We start from the raw sequence: 22,076 nt of genomic DNA, 5'->3' as shown, positions 1-22,076 counted from the left end.
GAGCACTGTGAGGCAAGAAGCGCCGTGGTCTGGTGGTTAGCGTGAACAGCTGCGGAACGAGAGGTGAAATCTGCCCTCGACTGAAAATTTTAACTTTTAATTTTCAGTTTATGTGAAAAACTCTTATGTTTTCATCACTTTTTTTGGAGTGATTATTACAACCACAAGAAAACCTAAATCGGGCAAGGTAGAAGAATCTTTTCACCCATTCGCCAAGTGTACTAGTTAGGTGGGTCGACAACATATTCCTGTCATGTGACGCACATGCTGTCACCAGTGTCGTATACAAAATATCAGACGTGTTTTCCTGTGGAGGAATCGGTTGACCTATGACCTTGCGATCAAATGTTTTCGGTTCCCATTGGAGAGGCACGTCCTTTCGTCAACTAATCACACGGTTTTGCGGTGCGGTCGCAAAACACAGACACTAAACTTATTACAGTGAACAGAGACGTCAATGAACGAACGGACAGATCATAACTTTGCGAAAATAAAGAAAGCAAAATTTTCAGTCGAGGGCAGATTTGAACCAAGTACCTCTCGTTCCGAAGATGTTCACGCTAACCACGGGACCATGACACTCCCCGCCTGACATTGCCCTTAGTGTTGCCTATCTTACGCATGGACGACCCAGTTTGTATATTTTGCTTATTTTTTCATAGTTCCACACAACTTCTTCCTGTTTTGTCGATTGATCTGTGTTCAGTTTTTCAAGGGCTATCCACTGTGCCAACTTATAACTAAATCTGAGGGGGGTGCGATGGGGATGTTCCCTTGTTAGTATCGCAATGCCCAGGAAAATTTTCTCTCTAAACAAATTTGAGTCTTTGATATGATGTGCTGTTAGGAAGATAGTTCTTAATCACGACATTTTTACGTTACAGGGAGTAGGAGTCAAATCAATAGCATGTGGTGTCAAAACTGAGCTCTAAAAATCACAGTACTTATTTAAAACTACACTCCTGGAAATGGAAAAAAGAACACATTGACACCGGTGTGTCAGACCCACCATACTTGCTCCGGACACTGCGAGAGGGCTGTACAAGCAATGATGACACGCACGGCACAGCGGACACACCAGGAACCGCGGTGTTGGCCGTCGAATGGCGCTAGCTGCGCAGCATTTGTGCACCGCCGCCGTCAGTGTCAGCCAGTTTGCCGTGGCATACGGAGCTCCATCGCAGTCTTTAACACTGGTAGCATGCCGCGACAGCGTGGACGTGAACCGTATGTGCAGTTGACGGACTTTGAGCGAGGGCGTATAGTGGGCATGCGGGAGGCCGGGTGGACGTACCGCCGAATTGCTCAACACGTGGGGCGTGAGGTCTCCACAGTACATCGATGTTGTCGCCAGTGGTCGGCGGAAGGTGCACGTGCCCGTCGACCTGGGACCGGACCACAGCGACGCGCGGATGCACGCCAAGACCGTAGGATCCTACGCAGTGCCGTAGGGGACCGCACCGCCACTTCGCAGCAAATTAGGGACACTGTTGCTCCTGGGGTATCGGCGAGGACCATTCGCAACCGTCTCCATGAAGCTGGGCTACGGTCCCACACACCGTTAGGCCGTCTTCCGCTCACGCCCCAACATCGTGCAGCCCGCCTCCAGTGGTGTCGCGACAGGCGTGAATGGAGGGACGAATGGAGACGTGTCGTCTTCAGCGATGAGAGTCGCTTCTGCCTTGGTGCCAATCATGGTCGTATGCGTGTTTGGCACCGGGCAGGTGAGCGCCACAATCAGGACTGCATACGACCGAGGCACACAGGGCCAACACCCGGCATCATGGTGTGGGGACCGATCTCCTACACTGGCCGTACACCACTGGTGATCGTCGAGGGGACACTGAATAGTGCACGGTACATCCAAACCGTCATCGAACCCATCGTTCTACCATTCCTAGACCGGCAAGGGAACTTGCTGTTCCAACAGGACAATGCACGTCCGCATGTATCCCGTGCCACCCAACGTGCTCTAGAAGGTGTAAGTCAACTACCCTGGCCAGCAAGATCTCCGGATCTGTCCCCCATTGAGCATGTTTGGGACTGGATGAAGCGTCGTCTCACGCGGTCTGCACGTCCAGCACGAACGCTGGTCCAACTGAGGCGCCAGGTGGAAATGGCATGGCAAGCCGTTCCACAGGACTACATCCAGCATCTCTACGATCGTCTCCATGGGAGAATAGCAGCCTGCATTGCTGCGAAAGGTGGATATACACTGTACTAGTGCCGACATTGTGCATGCTCTGTTGCCTGTGTCTATGTGCCTGTGGTTCTGTCAGTGTGATCATGTGATGTATCTGACCCCGGGAATGTGTCAATAAAGTTTCCCCTTCCTGGGACAATGAATTCACGGTGTTCTTATTTCAATTTCCAGGAGTGTATAATTTACTGGTCTGAGAGTCCCTATTCGCTCTCAACGTTATTCTCTGAACAATTGGCTGCAGTGCAATAGTATAGTATTTAGAGTACACTCGTCTCATCGTGAAGCGCGAAATGCGGCGACTGTGGCGGCGGAGCCCAGGGGCGTCGGCTGAGGGCTGTACCCACGCGATACCTGCGTAGCAGCAGCGTTGGCGGCGGGGGCGGCTGGCTGCACTGTGGCGGAAGGCTCTCCGGGCGTTGAGGGCAGACCCAAATGGAGATAGTAGCAGGAGGCTGCCCGGTGGCGAATGTGGGCCTAGAGATCAGACCAATTTTGATGAAATTTCAAACAAGACCAAAGTTTGTTCAGTAAATAAGTGGCAGTTTGGAGTTCGCGGCGGCATAGGTATGCAAATTATAAAAGTAACTATCTAATTACCTATTATATGACCATGGCAACTGTCAATCGATGTGTTTAGAATATTTAGAAATTTTGTGAAACGTGGCATGAAACTTAAAAACTGTAGAACGATAACCCGTTACCTTCTAGACGTAATTGTTCCACATAAAACTTTTTTGATGACTGTGCCATCTACGCAAGTGCGCTATAAGTACAGTTTAAAAACAGACACATAAGTGCAGTGAAGAGCTAATCAATGGTTTATTAATTTTTTAACTCAGGTATTACATTCTGAAAATTACTTTTTCAGTGCTTATAAATAATTATTATGTAGTTTATTTCATGAAGGTGGAAATCCAAATAGATGAACTACAAGATATGTAAAAAGATATCCAACAACAGCTGGAAAAAGATGGACTGCAGAGCTCAAGGATCTGCAAGTCTCAAGGTTGCGACGATGAGTGTCAGTGTCACGTTTTTATGAAGCAGTACGCGCGACAAAGAAGAATTCGAGAAGACAGTCTAAAAGCTCTAATCAGTCACTTTGCAAATTATTCCGCAAATGTTCTTGGTGTTCATGTATTCTCAAGTGTTACCTCTAGCGTTACCTTGTTTTGGAAATGTAGAAATGTTATATTCGTTCTTCTCGTCTTCTACATATACAAGCAGATGGGAATTACTTGTAGAGAAAACTGGAAAAAGTTTGACACGACTGTCTGATACTCGCTGGAGTGCTCATTCAAATTCAGTTAAATTAATAAAAGAAAGCGGGGAAATATTTTTGAGCATTTTGGAAGATGTGAAATATCCATCCAAGGCAAAACTTGATACCCAGAACTGCAGCAAAAATGCTCCTTCCAGCTATACGTTATTTTTCCTTTTTGAACTATATCAACTTTTGGCACACGATACTGGTTCAAAAATGGTTCAAATGGCACTGAGCACTATGGGACTTAACATCTGTGGTCATCAGTCCCCTAGAACTTAGAACTACTTAAACCTAACTAACCTAAGGACATCACACACATCCATGCCCGAGGCAGGATTCGAACCTGCAACCGTAGTAGTCGCGTGGTTCCGGACTGGGCGCCTGAACCGCTATTCCACCGCAGCCGGCACACGATACTGCAGGAAGTAAATTTAGTCCAACAATATCTACAGTCTAAAAAAACGACTCCGGGCACAGGACTCACCAAATTAAACACCCGAAATGAAGCTTTAGGTTGGCCGGAGTGACCAAGTGGATCTAGGCGCTACAGTCAGTAACCGTGCGACCGCTACGGTCACATGTTCGAATCCTGCCTCGTGCATGGATGTGTGTGATGTCCTTAGGTTAGTTAGGTTTAAGTAGTTCTAAGTTCTAGGGGACTGATGACCTCAGAAGTTAAGTCCCATAGTGCTCAGAGCCATTTTTTTTTCTTTGAAGCTTTAGGGACGGAGCAAATTTCAACTATGCTGTTACTTTTGCCGCATAAAAATGCAACGATATGGACATCAACATTGACCGACCAGAAAGATAGTGGGTAAATAAAAAAATGCCGGGTGAACTAGCTCATGACCCAAGATTATCGATTCAAGAAGTTCGTCGATTAGTGTTTAAGGGTATAGACAGTTTTATAGAACTGCCACAATGGCACATCGCCATGAAGGAATTACCAAAATGTCCTAAATTGTTGAAATAAAATTTATGCTTGAAACTTCCGATGACGCTCTGTTTGTAACACTAGAGGATCTGGTAGAAATTTACGCTGCGTTTGTTATGGGGTATGTCATACAAGAAATAAAAAATTATCGTAGGCATGTAAGCGCAATAAATACGAGTATGGACGTTGCTGCTAGATGGACAGCACAAGAAATCCTTCAGTTTACAATTAAACTGGACTTGAGGGAATCAGTACCCTATACAACACTTGAATTCAATACTGCTGACCATTTGTGTCGCAGTCACATCATGCGCGAGAAGTTTTCTAAACTGAGACTAATAAAAGATTATCTTCGTTCTACGATGAACCAAGGCGGACTTGCTAATATATCCATTTCATCAGCTGAAATGAAACAGATTTCAACGACATTATTGCGGATTTCAGTAAAATAAAGCCACGAAAACATGTACTGCAACTACATCAATAATAACTACATCAATAATAACTACTATCTCGTGCTAAGGTACGAAAGTAACTGATCTTTCAGTTGTACAAGCGTTGCTCACAGGCGTATAAAGTATAGGTAATTTCCTTACTCTATTGTTTATTATCTTTTTGAATTCTACTAATGGTTACTGTGCTAAATGCTGATTTTGTATTCTACGTTTCTACCTGTATCTTTAAGTAAATCTATTACAACAGCTAGTACATACACACATTACATACAAACACTTGATTTTTTTCGTCAGCCATTACATCTACATTATTCATTTTGTACAAAATGTACACGACAATACATTAATTTCTAACGAGACCGGGAGCCTTCTTTCACCGCCCCGGGCTCCCGACGGGCTTAGCCTTCCACGGGAGGCAGCTTAGCCAGCCACGCTGCACTCAGCGGAAGTGCGGCACCAGTGGGTGACGCAGGTGGGCGAAGCGCAACTGGTGGGCGGTGGCTGCGGCAGGGAAGCGGCGTCGGCCGTGGGTAGCGCTTCGTGTAGCCCAGAGAGCAGAACGGACACATCGTCCTGTGCGGACCAACAACTTTGGCAAGTGCGCCACAGGTGCAGTGCTACCAACTCTATCACAAGTACTTGTATTTCGGCTAACCAACTTTCAAAATATGCTAGAAATCCCCCCCCCCCCAAAAAAAAAGTTTATGTGACGAACACTCTTTATATATACATATACATAGACACCCATCTTCTGTTAGGAGTATAAGAGCAGATAATACTGTGATCATTGGTATCGTAATATGACTCCACTTCACTGTGGTTCAAATGGCTCTGAGCACTATACGACTTAACTTCTGAGGTCATCAGTCGCCTAGAACTTAGAACTAATTAAACCTAACTAACCTAAGGACATCACACACATCCATGCCCGAGGCAGGATTCGAACCTGCGACCGTAGCGGTCGCTCGGCTCCAGACTGTAGCGCCCAGAACCGCACGGCCACTCCGGCCGGCCCACTTCACTGTGTTTGTTGTTTTTTTCTCTGCATTTAGCAGTCTTCTCACAAAAATGACACATAATTTATTATCTGATGACTTCTGTACGGTCGTAACTGCTCCACGAAGTGGACGACGCCAGACAGTATAGACTATCTGTTTTGCGTCCAAGGGTCCACATTTCATTACCTGACCTTCTTCCCAGGGGAAAATAAACATTAATAGCTTGCTTGTTCCATGTGTAGTTGGTGGTATTAACAAACCTAAATACATATTACTCGTAATAGCTACACTTATTAGTCTGCGAATTAGATGTAATATTGTTCAGTACACAGTTCTGTCATCACGTTTCTGCACTTATATCGTAACATCCTGTGTATATACTGGGTGTCTCTTCTAAGAGTCGTAAGGTGCATTTTCTCTGGTCTTTCAGCAGATATTTGCCATTTTGTTTCTTGTTTCTGCATTTTGTAGCTGGAGTCAGTCTAATCAACAGTTCTCATTACGTTTTGCAATGCGACGCCCCGTGCCGACGGAAAGCGTATGTTTACTTCCTGCTACAAATAAAATTATTTTTGAAGTGGAATTGTACGTGTCCATTCCATAGAGCTGTCCAGAATCAGCATAGTTCGATATTCGTTTGGTCGATCTGTATTAACAGGACACTGAAACTCGAAGAATAACCGGTATTCCAGCAGAATCGGCACTGCCTCGGTACGCTCCGATTGCTACCGCCATGCAGCAACACTACTGAGTCGCTGCTGGGTTACTGTTTATTTCTTCGTGTTTTACTGTTCTTGTTAATATATATCGATCAAACAAATATCGAACTAGACTAATTTTGGAGCGCTCTATCGAGTGCGAAAGTAAAATCCTTTTTAGAAATTGTTTATAATGGGAAACAAACCGACGCCCCACTTGACACAGCACGTCGCAAGAAAGACGTTACGAGCAGTCATTATTTGGGCTAAATTCAGCTACAGAGTACAGAAACGAAACTGCAAATATCCGCCAAAACACCGGAAAAAATGAGCCTGGTGACCACTAGGAGAGACGCACGATATATAAAATGCTAAATACGGCATATTAAATGCACGCTGTCCTTTTATTTGCATAATCTTTCTTTCTTCAGATTACTGAACGTTAACTTTTGCATATTACGATAATATTTTTCTTAAGTATAACACATGAATTTCGAATGGAACAATTTACTCCATACAAAAAACAGGTATTTCAGGCTCTCTCACTTCTTCCACGAATTGTGATAATGTTGAGGGTTCTGGGTTGCCACTGCTGACGCCACTGCTCTTGCCGTAGGCTGGGATCGTAGCTATGAAACAAATAATATTTATTTTGTAAAACATTGTTATGTGGAGAACTCGAAACATTTTTTAATTTTTGTGGTTATTTAATTATTTCAAATCTTACCTGTCTGTTTCAGAACTGCATCTTCAAATTGAAAGTTGTGACAGCACATTCCTAGGCGCCGAAGGCCAGTAAGAATCGTCAGAATAGAAGTGAGCGTGGTGTTCCCCATCGTGTTCCTACACTCCTGGAAATGGAAAAAAGAACACATTGACACAGGTGTGTCAGACCCACCATACTTGCTCCGGACACTGCGAGAGGGCTGTACAAGCAATGATCACACGCACGGCACAGCGGACACACCAGGAACCGCGGTGTTGGCCGTCGAATGGCGCTAGCTGCGCAGCATTTGTGCACCGCCGCCGTCAGTGTCAGCCAGTTTGCCGTGGCATACGGAGCTCCATCGCAGTCTTTAACACTGGTAGCATGCCGCGACAGCGTGGACGTGAACCGTATGTGCAGTTGACGGACTTTGAGCGAGGGCGTATAGTGGGCATGCGGGAGGCCGGGTGGACGTACCGCCGAATTGCTCAACACGTGGGGCGTGAGGTCTCCACAGTACATCGATGTTGTCGCCAGTGGTCGGCGGAAGGTGCACGTGCCCGTCGACCTGGGACCGGACCGCAGCGACGCACGGATGCACGCCAAGACCGTAGGATCCTACGCAGTGCCGTAGGGGACCGCACCGCCACTTCGCAGCAAATTAGGGACACTGTTGCTCCTGGGGTATCGGCGAGGACCATTCGCAACCGTCTCCATGAAGCTGGGCTACGGTCCCGCACACCGTTAGGCCGTCTTCCGCTCACGCCCCAACATCGTGCAGCCCGCCTCCAGTGGTGTCGCGACAGGCGTGAATGGAGGGACGAATGGGGACGTGTCGTCTTCAGCGATGAGAGTCGCTTCTGCCTTGGTGCCAATGATGGTCGTATGCGTAATTGGCGCCGTGCAGGTGAGCGCCACAATCAGGACTGCATACGACCGAGGCACACAGGGCCAACACCCGGCATCATGGTGTGGGGAGGGATCTCCTACACTGGCCGTACACCACTGGTGATCGTCGAGGGGACACTGAATAGTGCACGGTACATCCAAACCGTCATCGAACCCATCGTTCTACCATTCCTAGACCGGCAAGGGAACTTGCTGTTCCAACAGGACAATGCACGTCCGCATGTATCCCGTGCCACCCAACGTGCTCTAGAAGGTGTAAGTCAACTACCCTGGCCAGCAAGATCTCCGGATCTGTCCCCCATTGAGCATGTTTGGGACTGGATGAAGCGTCGTCTCACGCGGTCTGCACGTCCCGCACGAACGCTGGTCCAACTGAGGCGCCAGGTGGAAATGGCATGGCAAGCCGTTACACAGGAATACATCCAGCATCTCTAAGATCGTCTCCATGGGAGAATAGCAGCCTGCATTGCTGCGAAAGGTGGATATACACTGTACTAGTGCCGACATTGTGCATGCTCTGTTGCCTGTGTCTATGTGCCTGTGGTTCTGTCAGTGTGATCATGTGATGTATCTGACCCAGGAATGTGTCAATCAAGTTTCCCCTTCCTGGGACAATGAATTCACGGTGTTCTTATTTCAATTTCCAGGAGTGTATATGAACTTTTTTCGATATTCATTTCACCTCTCTACTTCTGCGTTAGACCAAGGGAGCACTAGAAGTATTAGCCAAATTTTCACTAAAAGGCTTCTGTTTGCTTGAATCCTCATACTTTGGCACTTCGGATCAACATTCAACTATGTCTGTCGCATTCCCCCACTCAGAGAAATCTGATTTTTTGCCACTAGAGTTCTACGTCAGACAGGATGTCAGCTCTGATACCTATTTCCAAAACCATTGATGTGATGATGTCGCTTGCTCTCTGAGAGGACAGTTACCACCATGACATGCGAGTTTGTAACGTTCGCGATATGGATCGAGTCCCAAAGTATTGAGGGAATATGATGTCTTGTACTTTGTATTTGTAAAGAAAAACAGTTGCAGTAATAATAATTACAGTATGTAGTACATAATACCATACATGAGCTTGAACATGACAAATTGTCAAATTGGTTAATCGCACGATTTAAACTAAAATCGTTTTCATTCCGGTCTACTAAAGACTCTTCTTCAATAGTTTTCTGGCGCATTTCCAAATTCTTCGATAGACGGGATTGTTGCTTACAAGCAAGGCGTACAATTCAATTAATGCAAATCTCCCAAATTCCCGTTTCACTATCCACAGTCATTCTATCGCTGGTACGCAAAATTCCTACTTGATTTCAAAAGGTGGAACCAGAATGCGGCTTGGGGTGATGAAAACTCTTAACTTTTACAAAAAAACAGACCCTTTTACGATTACCATTAGTACAAGTATTCTGATTAAAATAGGAAGTCCTTGCTGCAGCTTGGTGGGGTCGGTGGACCTAGACTGGACCGCTTTATTAACTACTTTGCACTCTCTTAGAATAGGTCGCAGAAATATGGAGAGCCAAAAACATGGTATGAGGATTAGGTGTGGAATTTCTCGCTTAAGGAGAGCTTGAAGTCCGTTGTTTTTTACCAACTATAACAAAGGCGTTATCTGTGCCTGTAACACGTATTTTCTGCATTTCAGTTCCAGCTGAAATAGCTTTCACAACTTCAACAATTCTTCTTGCATCACCTGAGTCAATCTCTACCACTTTCAAAAAATGTTGACATTATACCCCCTTTGTTTTCTGAGAAGTACAAAATACGAATACCTATCTGTTTCTTAATAGTAATGACGGTGCTCTTGTCCACAAGTATGCTATACTAACAATCATCAACAACATTTTTCAGCTAAACTTTAAAGTTTTAATATATTACATTTTTATCACGCCAGTTTTGTTTGTGCGATGTATTTTCAGATATCTTATTGTAAAACACCGTTTTTTCAGCTCGTTGAATTGATCGTCACGATATGTAACACAATACACACTCACAAGTAATGTTATTTCTCCTCGGCTGTAGTTTTTGTGATTGATGGAACTTAGAATAAAAATGCAGTGTAGACTGTCTAGCACAGGAAAATGATTTAGCCGTTTTCACATGCTTGTTGGATTTAGAATGATCTCTCGGTCTAGAGTTCTTGTAGTAGAGAAGGCACTGACAAAAGTGACATCACACATTTGTTTTATCTGTCGGCGCATTTTGAATCAAGTCTTTGAGCTCTTCTTTTCTTAAACATTCTTCTCTAATTGTTGCGTACATGGAGGTTTCTTCAAAATCGATACGTACATACGTGTGCAAAAACTGGCTTCTTCTTTAAAGTGAACTGAGTTAAATAAATACTCTGAGAATGGTTAGAGATTGCTACCAGTGTATTGTTAATTATAACAATGGCTGTAATAGTACTGCCGGCTGTATTACAGCATATGAAATTCTTTGTTGAAGGAATCGACTGTGGTCTCCGCGCAGTCTGTCAATGCGTCAGACATCACGCAGCAGGTAATAATAATCAGAATACTGATTGTTAAACAATGTATTAATCGATCTATTCTAAAAGCCCATCCAAAATATTAATTCCGTTACTAATGAAATGCAATTTCTTGTTTCAACGTTAATATTTTAACAACAACTTGAATTACATTAATTAAGTTATTTAATTGTGTTAATTCATTAAAATACAGCAACACGAGAGATTTGGCAGATTTTCGGCTGTTAGCTGAAAAGAATATTTTCCACCTTTAAGGAATACAAATTTGCTAGAATCTGCCGAAAATTGGCTGAGTTGATACACGGGGCCTAGCGTAGGGAGTTACAAGGTGTAGGGCAACATAGGAGGTCGAACAAACTAAAGAAAGTGGGCAACAGGAGAGGACTCAGTTCATGGTAAGTTCTGTTGGTGGCTGGTCAAAGGGCGCAGAGCCAGAGGCTCTGCCTCCCAAGAAAGACGTCTGGTCTACTCGACATCTGGTTCAAAAGCGTCAGAAGTGACTGTGATCTTCTCTCCAGAGCCCTGGACACACGTGACTTTCCTCCCAAGAACACTATTGGCTAAACTGGTGGCTTGAAATCGCTCGTATCTTCAGCAGGGGGCTGAAGGCGTCTCCTGTCAGCAGCTATAACTGGACAGAGTTGCCTCCATTCTGAAAGGCAGGCAGCCCATGTCACGTCGGCACAGCCGAAGTTACTCTGGGAAAAACTCTGTAAAGACTCACTGGGAACTTTGAAATTCTCTAAATATTCCTTGACTGGCTCCCACCTTGTAAAAGTTGATGCAGCAACGAATATTTAATTCCTTTCACGCAGGCAGCAGCGAAAACCTTCTCATCGAGACGGTGCACCTTTATTATGAAGTAATTTTTAAAGCGAACAGTCTGCTGTGACTTTAATCAGTTTTTCATAATAGGTCTATATCAGGCTGACAAAGAAATAATTCTCTTTGCAAGCTTTTATTGTTGGAGTTCGCTGATCTTGCGTTCCACTACGATGCTTCTATAGGCTTTATAGGTATTTTAAAATTTAACGAGGAAGAGAATGTAACATGCCTGTGACGAAGTTCCAGGTATCACCACCACTTATAGCCGGCCGAAGTGGCCGTGCGGTTAAAGGCGCTGCAGTCTGGAACCGCAAGACCGCTACGGTCGCAGGTTCGAATCCTGCCTCGGGCATGGATGTTTGTGATGTCCTTAGGTTAGTTAGGTTTAACTAGTTCTAAGTACTAGGGGACTAATGGCCTCAGCAGTTGAGTCCCATAGTGCTCAGAGCCATTTGAACCACCACTTATAACACTGTTTTGTCGCACACTCTGAGCGACAATATCAATAACACTTATTATCTTATCGAACAGTTCAGCGTGTTCATTGATTTGATACATGTGGAGATGTGAACCTGTGAGTACCAGGCTGATAGAGATTCTTGCTTATAGGTGCGTCTGCATATTGATTGGGCTGCTGCACGGTACTAAGTCCACTTAGGTACATTAGTGTGTTTGCTTACCATTTTTAAATTGGCATTTGAGTGTTCTTCATACAGCCAAGCACATAAGCAAGTCATAATGACATAAAAATGGTACAGATACAAAAGCAAATTGATAAAAACAAACACCGATGACGATGGCATAAAACATAGACAAGATCAACTGGAAATAACATACTGAAATTAACAAAGTTATTTAGTTTATGTGAGTTAGTTCATATCTCTCTTTTCCAATCCGTTAGAAAGGAGTAAAGTTCTTTACACACTGCAAAGTCTCTGGTTGCCAATAAGTTAGCACAGATGTTGGTAACTGTATTTCTTGCACACAATATTCCTTACCACTATTGATATCAAGTCCCACCAATTGATGCATCTAAAGAACAAGTGATTTGTGCCTTTCACTTCTCCACAGCGACAATGTCAGGATGATGTTACGCATATGTGGTGGAGGTGCTGTGCTTATCGACAGTGATTGATCTTCAACCGCGCTACACTAACTGGAAATTTCCGTGAACACGTATTTCCATGGTCCCAAGACCTGGTTGGCGGCAACGAAGTTACTTGTGCATAGTACTTTCGTTTAGTTGTCTGGGAAGCTTGACATTCTTTGTTCCACTCGGTCCGAATCCTCTTCCTGTAAATCACTAAGAGATCCTCCACTGGAATGTGTGTATAGTCTTCAATACCTTAGGTCATCGCTTTCTTAGCAAGAGTGCCAGCGATCTCGTTGCCCAGGACGTTGTTGTGTGCTTTAATCCAATACTTCAAGACCCTGTGATTATTTCCTTCCAGTTGGTTTACGTATGGTATTATCTTGTTGACTGTCGGGTGGTTTCTATGCTCACGATGAAAATATTTAAGGAGAGTGAGAAGAAACTGAGAGTCCGAAAAGATGACAATGTTTTCCCCCGGCGCCGCATAGCAGCACTTAATGGCTATCAAGATCGCCGTAAGCTCTGCCCTCGTTATTGTGATTTCCTTTGGCAGCTTATGCTTAAATTCTACTTGTGTACAAGTATCCCAAAAGGCGCACCCTGTTCTTTCTTGGTTCTCTGTGTAGAGTATACTCGCCTATGGGTATATGGCTCGGAGCTCGCAAGGCATGGTTTGAAGTAGTTGAAGAAACTGGCAGATCAAATCGCACGTCCTGTTCAACGACAGTTGATAAGTAACTTCGTTCAGACATGAATGGTCGTCGTACAGAAATGGCTAATCGAATGTCCGGGGCTGCCTCTATAGAGGATGAGTCACCTAAAACTTGCTCTGCAAATACTGCGGAAATGGTAAGTGTTATTGATGTGCGGCTTTCATAGAATGGTTTGGTAGTTGGAGGCTCGTATTTTTAGCCAATAAACAAATTGTAATAAAATTTAGAAAGTGTATTTTTGTGCAGACATAAACTTTTTAAATGGAATAATGCCTATTGACATTATCAAACTAAAATTAGGGTAAATCAGAATGTCAGTAGTGTTTGTTGCAGGATTCTAATGTGGGTCATTTACGAAATACCGTATTTTGAAAAGTTTCCACACCGTCACTTGTTTGTGCCGTTCAACCTGCGTAGTTGCTAGATACGATGTTCTTATGTTTACCTACAGTATGCTTGTGTGTTCCTTGAAAGCAATGCGTGGTCAGTTAGTGTGTGACAGTCCAAGCAGTAGGTAATGATTGGACGATGGGAGCAGCCCGGGGTGGCCGAGTGGTTCTAGACGCTACATCTGGAACCGCGAGACCGCTACGGTCGCAGGTTCGAATCCTGCCTCGGGCATGGATGTGTGTGATGTCCTTAGGTTAGTTAGGTTTAAGTGGTTCTAAGTCTAGGGGACTTATGACCTCAGAAGTTAAGTCCCATAGTGCTCAGAGCCATTTGAACCATTTAGACGATGGGATTTACCAATGCAGAAAAAGCCGACATGTTCATGATGTATGGAGAGGTTAGGAAGAGTGCAGTTCATTCATGTACGGTGTATGAGGCAAGGTAACCCAATAGTCGTCAACCAGTCGGCAGTTATTTATCAACCTCTTCAATCACATACGTGAAAATGCTAGTATAACACCTAGACAACGTAACAGAAGAAAACAAGTGACGACACAAGAGGGAAAATTAATGTTCTTGCTGCTGTTGCAGTTCATTCACATGTTAGCTCCAGCACAATCGCACGAGGAAGTCGCATGAGTCAGGCAAGTGCCCTACGCATTCTCCATCGACATAGGTTCCATCCCTATTATATCTCTCTCCACCAACAACTGCATGGAAACGATTTCCATAGACGTTTTCCATACACGAAACACCGAAAGTGCACAAGCATCGCAGCCTCCTAACAGAACATCCTCCACGGATGCTAGAAGACGTTCCTATGCAGAATAGCAGGAATCTTTGGCACCAACATGATAGCTGTCCAGCTCATAATACACTAAGTACGACAGCATGTCTTCACGAATTGTTTCCAAATTGCTGGATTGGACGCAGAGGACCTGTACCTTGACCTGCCCGCTCCTCGAATTTGACGACTGTAGAACTTTTTCTGTGGGGAAAACTGAAAGACGCTGTCTACAAGGACATGCTAACTATACACCTGATGATATGCAACGACGTATTACAGCAGCCTGCTCGGACATCGCCGGAATGCCAGGACGTGTGCGGTAGTCGTTCCATACCAGACTGGAAGCGTCTATTGCCTGTGATCGTCAATTGTCTCGTTGCTGGTCAGAATCGACGTAACTATTGTATGCGCTTGTGTTGTTCTTTAGTGTGTGCTACCACAGGTACTGCACAAGTGTTGGCGTGGGAACTTCTCAAAACGTGATAACTCTTGAACGACTCGCACTAGAATTCTGTAACAAATACCACAAACATTTTGATTTACCCTAATTTTAGATTGTTAACGTCAGTACGTATGTTTCATTTGAAAAACTGTATGTTAGCACAAAAAATAAACTTTCTAAGTATTATTAAAATCTTTTGACTGGCTAAAAGTAAGAGCCCCTGACTACCAATCCATTTTGTAAAAACCGCACATCAATAGCAGTTTCCATTTCCGCATTATTTCTGCTGAAAATTTTAGGTGATTCACACTGTATATTTCATTGGCAGTGGCGGCAGATTCTTACACAACCAATAATTAGACGTTTAACATACTACAGGAAGTTTACGGACTGCACTAGGCCGCGATGCATGTTCATGCATATTAATAGTCCGCACCCGTAATACTTCTGCCGTTCCTGTTAACACGTTTACGTGTGTTGTCCATCGCAGTTTACAGCCAAGGTATTTCAGCACTGACTTCAACGGAATAACAAAGCTCGTAGCGTCATATATTGGATCTCTTGCATCAGATGTTTAATGTAGGTGCTCACAGCATACATTGTCTGTGAAATAGTCAGTCCGTTTTCCTCCAGCCTGTAGCCGAAGTCTGTCATCCCTGCTTCCATTTTAAGCCGTCTTTCTCCTAAACTGTCTCTTGTTGTGTATATTCAGACTGTCTCTTGTTGTGTGTATACACAAATCATCAGCATATTGTGGTACACTAATGTTATTGGCGAAAATAGTGTGCATATCTACGGTGTAGATATTTAACACTATCGGTGATAGATCTTATCCTTGCGAGATCCCATTATTCGGCCTCCTTTGCCCCATACTGCTATTAACAACTTACATACAAAGTTTTCTGTCTTTAAATCGATAAATGAGGTTCCTAATGAAGTTAAATGTTCATATGTGTGTGAATTCCTAAGGAACCAAACTGCTGAGGTCATCGATCCCTACACTTACACTCTATTTATACTAACTTATGCTAAGAACAACACACACACACACCCATGCCCGAGGGACGACTCGAACCTCCGGCGGGAGGATCTGCGCGATCCGTGACATGGCGTCTTAAACCGCGCGGCCACTCCGCGCGTCATGAAGTTAAGAGGCTATTGTACCACCCAATCTTGTTTGCTCGTAAACAAAACAAAAGTGAACTACATTATATACATTTTCAGTATCAGTATAACTAGCTATTAGGAACTTGTTGTTGCTGAGACAAAACTGGTAATCGGTAGTAAAGTGGCACTAGTGTTTCGCAGGTTCCGCTGCCTCTGTGGAAGCTTACGTTCTTGTTTTTTCTAACACTTTCAATGAACATGCCAGTACTGCGATGTGTCTATATGACAAAAATTTATCCGGAGATTTTTCAGGCTTGAAAACTGGAACAACTCGCTCTATCTTCAGTTCCGCAGCGTAATTCCTACTGGACAAGGAATTGCTTAACACACTGCTCAGGTGAGTTTTTCCTGAGCCCGTCAAATTATACAGCATGGATCAAACTATGTTGTCATGAGCAGGGGTAGTACTTGTACGAACCGACAACGCTTGATTTAGTTCGCTTACTGTTATGTGTTCGTCCAAGAAAGGGTGCACATCTACAACAGTTAAATTAACAGCAAGGTCCACAGAATCAGCAGTGATACCTTGTAGAAACAATTTCAACCGAGTAATTGAGGAAATTATATGGCTGGATATCATGATCTGAACCCTTCCGAAAAGTTTGCTCTTTTCCCATAAGGACGAAATAGGTGCCCTTGCATTCAATCTCCTTCATAATTTCTTCCTGTTTTTTCTTTTCTTTGCTTTTAGGAGTCTCTTCACTTTTGCCTATATTCTATTTATATCAAAGTAATTTTCTACTGTCGCTTGACATTTGCATAATTTCACTGCATTCTTACGTTCTTTTACCGTGCGTTCTTTGTCCCACTGATCTGTCGGTTATACATAAGCTATGTATCAAGACCTTTTGGTACACATCCGAGGATGATTGGTAACTATCTTCTTTTCAGTCGGGCCCGCAGCATACAACAAGGAATTCACAACCATGCGGATGCTTACGTACAAGTTTTTACCATAGGTGATGCTTCTAGTGATTTATGGACAATGGTGTAATGGAACAGCAGCAGAAGATATCTTTGGCTATTTATATTCCATAGCTACATCTATTTATATCCACCTCCAATTCCCACAAATTGTCAGTCCTCTACAAATCGTTGTAGCCCACCAGTGTCACAGCCCTCCAAAATTTAAGAGCGTACATATAAATATATATTCCGCAAACCACTGCACGATGTGGACCATGGCGTAGCAGTATTATTGATTTTCTTCATTCCTATCCCACTAATATGCCCAATGATCGAGTAAAAAATGAATGTCTGTATGCCTCTGTACATACCCTAATCTTCTTTATGATAGCCACACCATATATAGGCCTTTTAATGGCCGAGGAAGCCTTACTGGTGCACCCAAGTCTACTAGGATTGATCAACGAAATTCAGACGCGTAACACATGCAATGCACCGATACCGAATGATTGCCTATAACTAACAGGGGGAGGCCGCCGATTGTGAAATTCAGATTCGATTCATACTGCGCATAATAAAAGCTCATGGCCAGAGGTGTAATGTGGCAAAGCACCAAGATGCATTTCTCAGCCGTCGTCGAGAAAATTGAGTTAATAGAAAGCGTTGCGGTGAAATACTTTCTACGATTAATGATTTGCTACAGCACCGTGGCGCAGCGGTAAGCGCTGGGGTTCGTAATCCGAAAGTCGCCGGATCGAATCTCGCGCCATGCAACCTTCTTTTTTTTTTAGTATTTGTTTTTTGTAATTCAAATATATATATATATATATATATATATATATATATATATATATATATATATATATATACACGCACAGATATATATATAAAATTCCCGTATATATGTATATATATATATATATATATATATATATATATATATATATATATATATAATTCCCGGCAATCAGTTGCAACAATTATGCATATAATAAGTTGTTGAAAGTCGTTTGTCGTGGAAAAACTGACGACTTCGAACATCATTATGTTTTCCGCAAACACAGTTGTATTTCACAAATGTTATTAATTGTCTTCATAATGTTTACCACGTATAGTTAAGGGAAGACGTAGAAACGATATTCCGAAACGAATACGTATAGTGTAAGTCAAACATTCGAATTAGAATAGAGACCCCACGAACACAAATTTGCTGTGGCAGGTATGAAATATAAACTCCGTTACTCGCTCGTTATACTTGAAGGATAGATGTTGAATGGGCCGAAACGAGCCGCCGCATAACAGCGTAGTTGCCTGCTAACTTCGAAATAAGGTAGGTGCGGTCCCTAGCGCAACTAATAACATCGTCGAAAATCAGTGCGTACGTGAGAGCTTTGGTACACCGTTTTAAACAAACGGAAAAATGGAGGCGGTACAATTGGAGAACGATCCGGGCCCTTCGCATGAAAGTGATGTGGTCGAAGAAGATTCTATACACAGTGAAGTGGCGAAACAACAATTGAAAGATACGTTGGTGTATTTTGAAAGCCTCCTTGGTAACAGCAATCGCATCGCAGCAGAACCATCATCATCAATCAACGAAGAAGCCATGGTAATTGAGGAAGAAATGTTCCAGAATACGCTGCAAATGCTCGCCGGAAAAACCCTCGTTCATGATGAGGAACTGATAGACATTACTGAAATCGACGATAATAATGCCTACGAAGACGCTGAAACGAGTCCCATCGCCAACGAATCATCAGACGAATACGAGCCGGATGGGAAGAAAAAAAAGGGTACTACTATATTTCTCTGGATTACAAAATTAGAGCCGTCAATCTGGACAAAGAACATCCAGGCTGGAGTCTCAAAATTCTACAAAAAAATGGGTGCTCTCGTTTAACAAATATGGGCTATTTATCCAGGTGGGAAGAGCAAATCAAACGTGGCGGTAGCAAATTTGATAAATATTGTACCATAGATTCATGGGTGCATAATCGCTTCGTAGAAGCTCCCAAAACTTCCAGCAAGTTACTACCAGAAACCTACAGCAGTGGGCCTTGGGCGCTGCAAGTCAATTCCTAGATTTCAACTTCAAAGCTTCAAAAACATGGGTCACCGAATTTAAAAAGAAGCTTGGGATTCGGCAACGGAAAATCACAAAATTTGTTTCCCGGAAAGACGAAATTTTGGCCACAGCGGACACATTTCAGATCCAGACGCGAACGTTGATAACTAACTTCGACAAAGATTTCATAATTAATACTGATCAAACAGGTACGTAAAGAGCTGTTCACAAATGTCATATGACATGATGATAGAGTATGATAATCTGATATATGATAGACAACACAGATTTCTTATATTTCTTATATAAACGAAATTTTTATATTTTGTTTGTCAGGGTGCCAGTACAAGTCCACGTTCAACAGAACTCTCGCCGAAAAAGGGTCAAAGGCTGTCCTGGTAACCCGACACGACATGAACAAGGTGACGCATTCGTATACGGCACAATATTCAATCACGATGTCTGGACGAGTCTTGCCTCTTGTTTTCGTATGTCTCCAAGAGTCCACAGGTACGTTTGGACACAGAGTACAGAAGACAGTCAACGAGTACGCCAAGAAGTATACCAACGTTGTTATTATGTGGTGTCACCGCCAGACACCACACTTGCTAGGTGGTAGCCTTTACATCGGCCGCGGTCCGTTAGTATACGTCGGACCCGCGTGTCGCCACTATAAGTGATTGCAGACCGAGCGCCGCCACATGGCAGGTCTAGAGAGACTTCCTAGCACTCGCCCCAGTTGTACAGCCGACTTTGCTAGCGATGGTTCACTGACAAAATACGCTCTCATTTGCCGAGACGATAGTTAGCATAGCCTTCAGCTACGTCATTTCCTACGACCTAGCAAGGCGCCATTACCAGTTACTATTGATGCTGTAAAACATGTACCGTCAAGAGCGATGTTCACCAATTATGGATTAAAGCTAAGTATTCCAGCAGCTACGTACGTTTTTTGCTAGTCTCATTTCCTTGACCTGTTCCAGACCTCACGCCAGCCTGCGTGAGCTAAAACGCGTGCCTTTCGGCTTCCTCTCATAGTGGGTTGGCTGTCTTGCCAATCCACAACATATTACATCCTCCAAATCCGGTAAACTATCAACGGGTTTGTTCATGGACTTCTTGCGTAATGCTTTGCAACCATACGTACAAAAGAAAGAATTTCTCCTTCTGATCGACTCTTGGGGTGGGTAACGAACCCGGCGTTATACGATGAGATGTTCCAGGACGATAAGAAGTTACCAACGTGCACTATGAAAGTCATTCCTCCAAAGTGCACTCCTCTCGTCCAACCGTGTGACATGTATTTTTACTGGCAGGTAAAAAATTTGGTCAAGCGCCTTCAAAATTGTGCTTTTTTAATCGAGCGAAACCGTGACATCAAGTCCAGAGACGATTGTATAAAAATCCAATCCATCGTCCACCACCAATCGTCTTCTCCGATTTTTGCCGATATGATACGATACGCGTGGTATGCATCAAACCTGACGAACGATAGAACATTTTTTCAGAATGTCAGTCAGGTGTGTTTCCCAACAGATAATTTAAAAAAACAATTGTTCTTGTAAAAACGCATCGTTTATCAGATGTGCTCGATGTCGTGCTGTTTTCTGCTTTCCATGTTTCTATGATAACTATCACTCTGGTTCGTGCGATACTCCAGCTACTTCTGGTCACTAATTGTTAATTATGTGCGAGTGTATACCGAACTTTTCAATAAATTGTATCCACTTGAATATCATTTGTCATATTGTGTTTTATTTCAAGTATTATTTTTCCACGACAAACGACTTCCAACAACTTATTATATGCATAATTGTTGCAACTGATTGTTGCTTTTGTAATTCAAATACATATATATATATTTGAATTACAATATATATATATATATATATATATATATATATATATATATATATATATATATATTGAATTACAAAAGCCAATAATAAAAAAGAGCTGCATGGCGCGAGATTCGATCCGGCGACCTTCGGATTACGAACTCCAGCGCTTACCGCTGCGCCACGACGCTGTAGAAAATTATTAATCGTGGAGAGTATTTCACGGCAACGGTTTCTTTTAACTGTCGATTTTCTCGACAACGGCTGAGAAGTGCATCTTGGTGCTTTGCCACATTACACCTCTGGCCATGAGCTTTTATTATGCGCAGTATGAATCGAATCTGAATTTCACAATTGGGGGCCTCCCCTTGTAAGTCCACATATGTCCTAATCTCCTTCATCCCTCGTTGTCGACGGGACGTTAAACACTAACCACCACCACCACCTCCTTCATCGTATTTCTGTGACCACTGCGACAGAAATACGGCTGCGTAATTTGCGTCAGGTTCTTCGTTGACAGCACAGTGTTTCGCGAGAAATATATCCTGTATTGTCAAATGGAGCATATCTGCATAATACGAGTCTAACAGTATCACAGAGCTTCCAAGGCACTATCAATTAAATCATTTACATTGGTGCAACAGCTTCACACCTCCACGCGCAATTCTGAGCTATTTCAAGAGCAGGGACACATTCGTCACATAATCACAGCGTTGTTCATTTTTACCCAAAAGCGTTATTTGGTAGTGTCGGAACATGATACTGTGTTCTGTCTAGAGCAGAAGAGAGTGGGTAGTAGGCATATGTGGAGTGGCAGTTATTTGTTTAGAAACAAACGCAGTACTTACAAGCCTATCCAACTATCGTACGCAGTAGGGTAAACCTCGTTCTGGTGCAATTTTGATATCAAATTGATATGCAAATTAATTAAATTGTGATAGCTGATTGATTTATGTCCTTAACCTGTTATTCTGCTAAATGGTTTCTCCTGTACCACTCTCCTTCCCCTACCCCTTAACATACTGTTATACTAATTGATTTATGACCCTATGGGGACAATCCATCCTTCTGAGAAAATCCCTCCCCCCCACTCCCTCTGTGACTGCCCTTCACCTATTGTTATGCTGAGAAACCCCACATCCTATCAACCTTCCACTCCCCCTCCCAATACCCCTACCCCAC

The sequence above is a fragment of the Schistocerca americana genome, chromosome X (assembly GCF_021461395.2).
Source record: "Schistocerca americana isolate TAMUIC-IGC-003095 chromosome X, iqSchAmer2.1, whole genome shotgun sequence".
NCBI classification, from domain to species: domain Eukaryota; kingdom Metazoa; phylum Arthropoda; class Insecta; order Orthoptera; family Acrididae; genus Schistocerca; species Schistocerca americana.
Note: the sequence above shows the minus strand (reverse complement) of the source record.